Genomic DNA, 7,889 nt, shown 5'->3' with positions numbered 1-7,889 from the left:
GTCAGGGTGGACGTAACGAGCGGTCTTTCTGGCCCGCTCGTGGCCCGCTCGGTCTTGGCCCGCTCAGTCCTGGCCCGCTAGCGAAAAGGGTCGGTCCGGGCTGCCATATTCGGCCCGAAAAAATCTCGGTCCGGTCCGGTCTTTAACCGGTCCGACCGAGCGGACCGAGAAAACGCGATCACCGCAGTCACCGTTCCTCGCCATCGCGGCCACCGGCAGCCCCTGGATGAACCACCATGTCCATGAGCTTCCCCTCTTCTTCCTTCCTCTCGTACCCTTGCGACGTAGCCTTTTGCTGCCGCTCGCCATCGCTGCCATGCGTGCACTGCCGCCGATCTCAAGTTCTCGACCATGTCGTCGACCCAACCGTGGCAGCAATTCCTGCCATGGCAACCCTTTTTGCAGTGCAGACGAAGTGCCATAGCAGCCGTTTCAGCCCAGTCGAATCGTGGGAGAAACACTCTCTCGTGATTTTCGAATCATGGGGGAAATACTCGGTCATGATTTTCACATCCAATAAATCAGGAAAGTATTGTTTTGGAAGGCCCAAGATTTAATACTAGGGCCCTCTTCCTATTATCACGCGCCATCAATCCCGTGCTGCCGTTTCAGTCGAACAGAAAATAGAAAGTAAGAGAGAAAAAGGATCTGATCCGAAAGTCACGGCGCCATTTGACGATCAACTCCACGTTCAATTTGATCCTCTAATCACGGCGAGGCCCTCACAGAGAAAATCACGGGCTCATGCAGGTGCTATATTGCTTGCATGCTGTAGAAAAACTGCCAAAGGAAGAAACATCACGGTACAGAGAAAATAATGGCTAACAGCCGCGCCACCCAGATCACTTTCCATAGCAGGTCGCCCTTCGACGCCCGCGCTATCGCATGTCGCCCACCTCGCCACAGTCGTGCGCACGTCGCCCACCTTGCCAGCGCACCCGTGCACGTCGTCGCTGGTAGTGGTTGGCCGGTCCGCTCGGTCCGGCCCGGGCTTCAGTGCCGCCGGTCCGGTCCTTGAAACCAGGACCGCGAGGCTGGTCGGTCCGGTCCGGTCCGGACCGCCGGCGGCCGGTCCAAACGGTGGCTCGGTCAGGGACCGGACCGGCCCGGACCGTGTCCACCCTGAGATGCGGGCTCCCCGGTTGTCCTATAAATACCCGGAGGACTAACAGACTTAGATGCACCAAGCAAGACTGTCCTCAAGCACAAGTCTTGAAACATCTGTCTATTACTGATCTGTTCCACAAATTGCCTTCTATCCTACTCCATATAACACCCTTCCCAGCTCATCCAAAGATGAATCTTGGTACTCTTGTTATCATGGTGACTTTGCTGGTGTATTTTGTCTTGAAGAATATAAGAGTGCTACTGTCCCAGCAGCAACGTGGGCGACGAGGCAGGCTGCCCCCGGGGCCTGTCACGCTGCCCATCATCGGTAACATGCACCAGCTGATTCTGAACAAGCCAGCAGTATTCCGGTGGATCCATGGCCTGCTCAAGGAGATGAAAACAGACATCATGTGCCTCCGTCTTGGGGCTACTCATGTCATTGTGGTGGCATGCCCACAGATAGTCTGTGAGGTACTGCGAACAAAAGATGAAGTTTTCGCCTCCCGTCCCACCACCTTCGCCTCAGGCTTATTCAGCTTCGGGTACAAGGGCTCCATCTTCTCACCACAAGGAGAGCAGTGGAAGAAGATGAGGCGTGTCCTCACCGTTGAGATCCTCGCCTCGTCCATGGAGGGAAAGCTCCACCACCTCCGGAAAGAGGAGTACGACCACCTTGTGAGGTACATTAATAAAACTCTTTCCAGTGACATGGCATGTCCAATCAACATTGTCAACATTCGTCATGTAACCCAACACTACGTTGGTAACATGATAAGAAGGCTTGTGTTCGATAAAAGATACTTCAGTGACCTACCAGCTTCATCCACTAGTGGGCCTGGACATGATGAGGTGGCACATGTTGCCGCTCTCTTCACAGTCCTCAACCATCTCTACAGCTTTTGCGTGTCCGACTACTTCCCAGCCCTCATAGGCCTCGACCTGGATGGCCATGAAAAGGTTTCCAAGGATGCCATGCAAACAATCATCCGGTTGCATGATCCTATTATAGAGGAGCGAATCCGCGAAAGGTCATCCACTCTTGAGAAATTTGGTGAAAAGAATGAGGCCAGAGACTTTCTGGACGTCCTGGTTCATCTTAAAGATGCAGAGGGACAACCAATGCTTTCCCTAGAAGAGATTAGAGCACAAACAGCGGTTAGTATGTCATCTTAACCTCAATAAAAAGTTCATTCATTGTTCTTCGATCCATATTATACATGCATTGACCTTTTCTGTTGTGTTATACTGATTACTTTATTTAATCTCAAATCTATGGATGTAGGAAATGATGTTTGCAGCAGTCGATAACCCATCTAATGCGGTTGAGTGGGCACTCGCTGAGATGATGAACATGCCAGAGATCATGCAAAAAGCAACAGAGGAACTCGATGCTGTCGTCGGTAAAGATAGACTGGTGCAGGAGTCTGACATTCCTTAGCTAAACTATCTCAAATCGTGCATCCGGGAGGCCTTCCGTTTACACCCATACCATGCTCTTAACGTACCCCATGTCGCCATGGCGGACACAACTATTGCTGGCTACACCATACCCAAGGATAGCCACATACTTTTAAGCCGGCTTGGACTTGGCCGCAATCCCAAGATCTGGACTGAACCACTGGAGTTTCAGCCTGAGAGGCATTTGAACACTGCGAATGTACTTCTCACTGATCCAGGCCTACGTTTCATTTCATTTAGCAGTGGGAGGAGGGGTTGTCCTGGGATTTCACTTGGTACCTCTATGACAATGATGTTGTTCGCAAGGATGTTGCACGGATTTACTTGGACAAAGCTTCCCGGCGTTAAGAGTATCAGTCTCCAAGAACGCAATGCGGGTCTTGCACTAGCTGAGCCCCTTGTTCTGCAAGCTACACCCCGATTGGCTGCACATCTCTACATATGATCCAATTAAATAGATTTAATACACATTTTCTCATTTATGTGTCAATAAAGTGTATCTGGAACTAGTGTATGTTACATGTTTCTGGCGCTACGTTCGGTTCTCTTGTAATGTTATGACATTGCATGTGTGCAGAAACAAAGAAGCAATCGATGGTTGCATCACTAATGTAATGTGTGTACATGTAATATGTGTACTTATCATTATGTAGAACAAAACCTCTGTATTTTCCTTTATGGTGTACCATGCAAATAATCCTTGGAATTGCACAAAAGTTTTATGTTTATGTTGTATACATGCCTGGCTGTACAATTGTGTGCCCAACTTTGACCCCGTCTTACCATTATGTCATTCATGCATTAATATGTTCTGTATTGCCAACTTGTTGTTCTATGAACTAAGTTTTTTTTAATTCTATTAACTAGGGTTTCTTTTGTTGTGAGAAATCTTTTCTTCTGAGATATAAAAGTTGTATCACGATGCATTTTTGTAGAAAGAAACTTATACACAATGATTAACGAGCCGGGCAGGTTTGCCATCACTGAAAAGGCGGAAAATAGGAAAATGCTCATCCTAATCAGGCTCAAGGCCCGGTTCATTTCCCTTTGAAACAACCAAAATTCTGAAGAACTAGACTGCGGCAGATTCTGCTTAATAATCAAGTGAAACACACTACTAGGAAAAACCTTATAGGCAGATGCTTACTAGTAGCGCGGGTTTATACCCCTAGATACTGGTACTTACTAGTAGCGCAGGTTTTTACCCCTCGCTACTACTGATTTGTTAGTAGTAGCGCGGGTTTTTACCCCTCGCTACTACTAAGCGGTCTCTACCGTGCCCCCCGGGACATGCCATAGTAGTAGCGAGGGGTATAAACCCGCGCTACTACTAAGTTGATAGTAGTAACGAGGGTTATAAACCCACGCTGCTACTAATTACATGATTTTTGAAGAGCCTTGAAATCCCCATCTCCTCCCCATTTCCTTCCTCTTCCCCGTCACTCTCCCCCCCTCTCTCTCTCCATAAGCTCTCACATGGACCTCGTACGCATGCGCGCCTCCTCCTCCATGGCGCCAAAAGAGGCCGCCGCCTCGTGCCGCCGGCGTCCCGGAGCTCGCCGGTCTTCCCTGCATCTCCATGACACCACGCCGGAGCACCTCACCATTGGTGACCAACCCCGCTGCTACCTCCATCTCCTTCTTCTCTCCCTCGTGTTTCTTTTTCTCTCCCCCCTCTGGTTTGACTCACCCCCTCATGTCCTTGCCCGTGCAGGTCATCGCCCTGGACGACCAGGAGCTCGCTGCCTTGGCTGCGAAGAGGAGCCCCACGCCGCCGCCTTGCTCGGCCATGGATCCGGGCCCTCTACAGCAGCCGGCGCTGGATCTGGTCTGCCGCTGCCCTTCTGCAACTCCGGCGACCCCTGTCTTCGCTGGATCGAACCATTGCTGCCATTGACAGCACGCACGTGATCGAGATTTTTTTTGTTTTTGAAATTAATAGTAGTGGCGCGGGTGGCACCCACGCTACTACTAACAGACGTAGTAGTAGCGCGGGCGCATCCGCGCTACTACTACAAGTTAGCTGTAGCGCCGTAGTAGTAGCGCGGGCACCCGCGCTACTACTAGCTATTTAACCCGTGCTACTAATAGGATTTTCCCTAGTAGTGACATGTTGTCCAAAAGAGATGGCTTGGTGCTTGAAAACAATGCAAGAATTCTTATTTTGGAAGTAATTTTCTAGTTTTCATATGTTTAATGAATTGTATTTTGCAAGATAGTGTATTGTCAGGCTAGTGGTTATTGTTGATAATGCTACGAGTAAGTTCTTGTTGTTTGGTTTGTACTGTCAGCTTTTCGTTTATTGCTGCAGGTTCTTCATTTCAATAATTTTGCTTCATTTCATCAGTGCAACAACAAAGACAGAAAGAAAAATTTATTGCTGAATTACACAGGCAAAGTTGCTATAGTAATTACACTTTTCGGCATAAACTGCAAATTAGTCTAAAGAACAGAATCGTCGTTATCCACAGGTGTTTATGGAATAGACTATCTACCTGTGGCATAGATCATATCATACATCGTACAAGTTGCATCCATGCAATGAATTCTATATCTAGTATTGCAAAGGAAAAAAGATCAGTTTTATGTAGACTATAATATGTGGGGATAGCGTTTCCAAGTTTATATTGTACCAATCTGCTCATTTTTCTTTTAGGTAGCATGATATTCATTGCTTTACTAACTAGGGAATTAAAAAAAGTGATTGTTCCAATTGTGTAGCCATGTTAACACCAAATACAAATAGTACATGTCTCCGGAGAATGGGATGGCTTAGACTGGGACTAGTAGCTACTCCCTCCGTTTCTAAATATAGGTCTTTCTAGAGATTTCGACAAGTGACTACATACGAAGTAAAATGAGTGAATCTACATTCTAAAATATGTCTATATACATCCGTATGTGGTAGTTCATTTGAAATCTCTAAAAAGACTTATATTTAGGAACGGAGGGAGTACATTATTTAAGAATAACTCCAACCGAGTTTTGAGCTAGCCAAGCTCGAGTTTTATTTGTTTTACAACTTCTCTTTATTACTTTTATCAACTTTAAAAATATGCAGATACGATGTTTATAAATCATATGCATATATGTATCACAAAATGTACTTTTGAAATATGTAATTTTGTTGATTTGAGAAATATGCTATTATAGAAGTTTGCTGGCTGATATAGTTGATGGTGGATTTATTAATTCCTGTTTATAGCCTGCAGGCGTGGAGAATGGCTAGTCATGCACTTTTGCTAGATTTAATTTCCACAATACTCTTTCGGTTCCGATAAAGAAAGTACTCGTGTTTGATACTGACACGGTCTCCTATGTTAAATTACATATCATCATTGCTATCCTGGAGTAGTTTTACATAAAAGGTGCCTTTATTAACTCATAATATGGCATCTAGGAGATACGCAAAAATGAATACACACCAGGTCTCTACATGGTTAAGATGTACGTCAGAGTGATCGACGTCTTCGGGTCTATATCGATGACCTCCTGGTCATTGCTTTTACATGTTCCCTGGTTTAAACAAGTTTGATCCGCTGCGGCAACGAGCTTTGTTCATCACGTGTGGCCGGTGGATGCATGACGAAGAAGACTTTGGTACCCTGAATGGTTGGATGTAAATCTCGATTTTATAGAGTGTTCTTGTAAGGGTTTCTGCTACTTAATATAGGTGGCCTTTTCGGAAAAAGATGCACACGGTCAACACCCGGTTCTAGTAGGCTTATTTATTTTTTCATACTTAATTATTGGTTGTATCGGTGATGTTGCTTTACCAAGAAAGCCGAACGAAACCCTAGTTTCTAAAAAATACCTATTCCTTTTAACACCAAAATAGAATATAATACTGTACATGTCTCCAGGGTGACAGGGCAATTCCGAGACTGGGACTCACAACCAACCTTAGCTTGTCTTCTAGCTGTGACATTTGATTATCACAATCACTCACACTAGCCGGTCCTCCCTGACACGGTGTGTACGAGAAGAGAAGTGAGGAGTCAAGGCAGCCACAGGCTGCACGATCGCACGGGCGAAACGCGCGGGGTTGAATTGTCATCGGGAGCACGTACCTACCTACGTACTATACGCCGGAGGTGGTCACGTCTGCAGCAGCTGGCACGTGTGACACCAGTACGTGACGTACATCTGAAAAAAACGAGCAAGTTAATCATGTACCGTGTTAATAAGTGGCTCTGCGTTCGTTGATGAGAACGTCCACAAGATTAGTCTCACAAGGCGGTTTGGTGTCCGTCGTACGTAACTTGTCCATCATTGGTTGTGTAGGCAATAGTGATGTAGATTGGACTGGAGAGAAGGCTTGCGGACCTTAACGTGCGATCTCGAACACGACAGTGAAGAGACAGCTGACGGTGATGACAGTACGAGCCTGTGCACATTCGAACGGTCGACAAATGGAATTTCTCTTGGCTGTCCTGGATGCATCTGCACTTGCCAATTTCGAATCGTTAATATAAAGTTTTTTTTCTAAGACACCTATTTGCTCGCCAGTGCATTTTGAATGTAGAGCCGTGGAGTTGTTGATCTCTCTTAGAGCATCTCCACCCACCCCCTAGGACACTTTTTTAGGCTCGGGCGGCGCCTTATCCAGGCGAAACCCAGCGCGTTGGTGGCCTCTTCGGGGCGCCTGCAGAAGTTTCGGCGAATCGTGTCTCCCCGCATGTCCTTTTTCTTGGCCCATTTAATCATTTTGCTCACAAACTTTTGGTCGGGGTGGGGTGTGGCTGGGAAGATGCCCTTCACATGCATTTCTATTTCGTCCGGATGAAGCATTTGGCTTCTAGGACACCAACTTTTTTTGTTCGGTGGGGTTCTTGGGGGCTCCAACGACCGGAGATGCTCTTATGTTTTCTAATTAGAGTCCCCTCCGTAGGCGCTCCGGCGGCGGAAGGGTGGGGGAGGGGGACCCCGGATCTGGACGTACGATGTGGAAATAAGGTGTGGGCTTGCGTCTCAGGCGGTGCCGCGTTCGGGGAGCAGTCTTCGACGCATATGGAAATAATGTCCTCCCAATCCTTGCTCCGCCTCAACGATGGCGCTCAAGGCTTCAGCGCTGAACGACCAGTGGATGTTGGTCATGTTGTTGCTGTGGGAGATAACGGCGGTAGCAGTACGATTGGCCGTATTGTCCTCGAGCTTCATCCGCGTCGTGGCAGTGGCTTACGCAGCATCACTTGGAAGCTTCGAGAGTTTGTGCAAGCTTTGGGTGGTTGGCCTTTTTGTTTTCGTCCTATGGAGCAGCGACGGTGTGCCATCTTCTGGTGCTTCTATGTTGGCTTGGTAAGCCTCGAGGCTCTCAACTC

At 47.4% G+C, this 7,889-nt stretch overlaps 1 pseudogene; it reads left to right on the top strand.

Moving 5' to 3' along the window:
* Nucleotides 1-1,296: 1,296 nt before the first annotated feature.
* Nucleotides 1,297-3,246, top strand: LOC123040015 (tyrosine N-monooxygenase-like; annotated as a pseudogene).
* The last annotated feature ends 4,643 nt before the right edge of the window (nt 3,247-7,889 follow it).

Source organism: Triticum aestivum, chromosome 2B (genome assembly GCF_018294505.1).
Source record: "Triticum aestivum cultivar Chinese Spring chromosome 2B, IWGSC CS RefSeq v2.1, whole genome shotgun sequence".
NCBI classification, from domain to species: domain Eukaryota; kingdom Viridiplantae; phylum Streptophyta; class Magnoliopsida; order Poales; family Poaceae; genus Triticum; species Triticum aestivum.
This window is presented reverse-complemented; position numbering and strand designations above follow the sequence as displayed.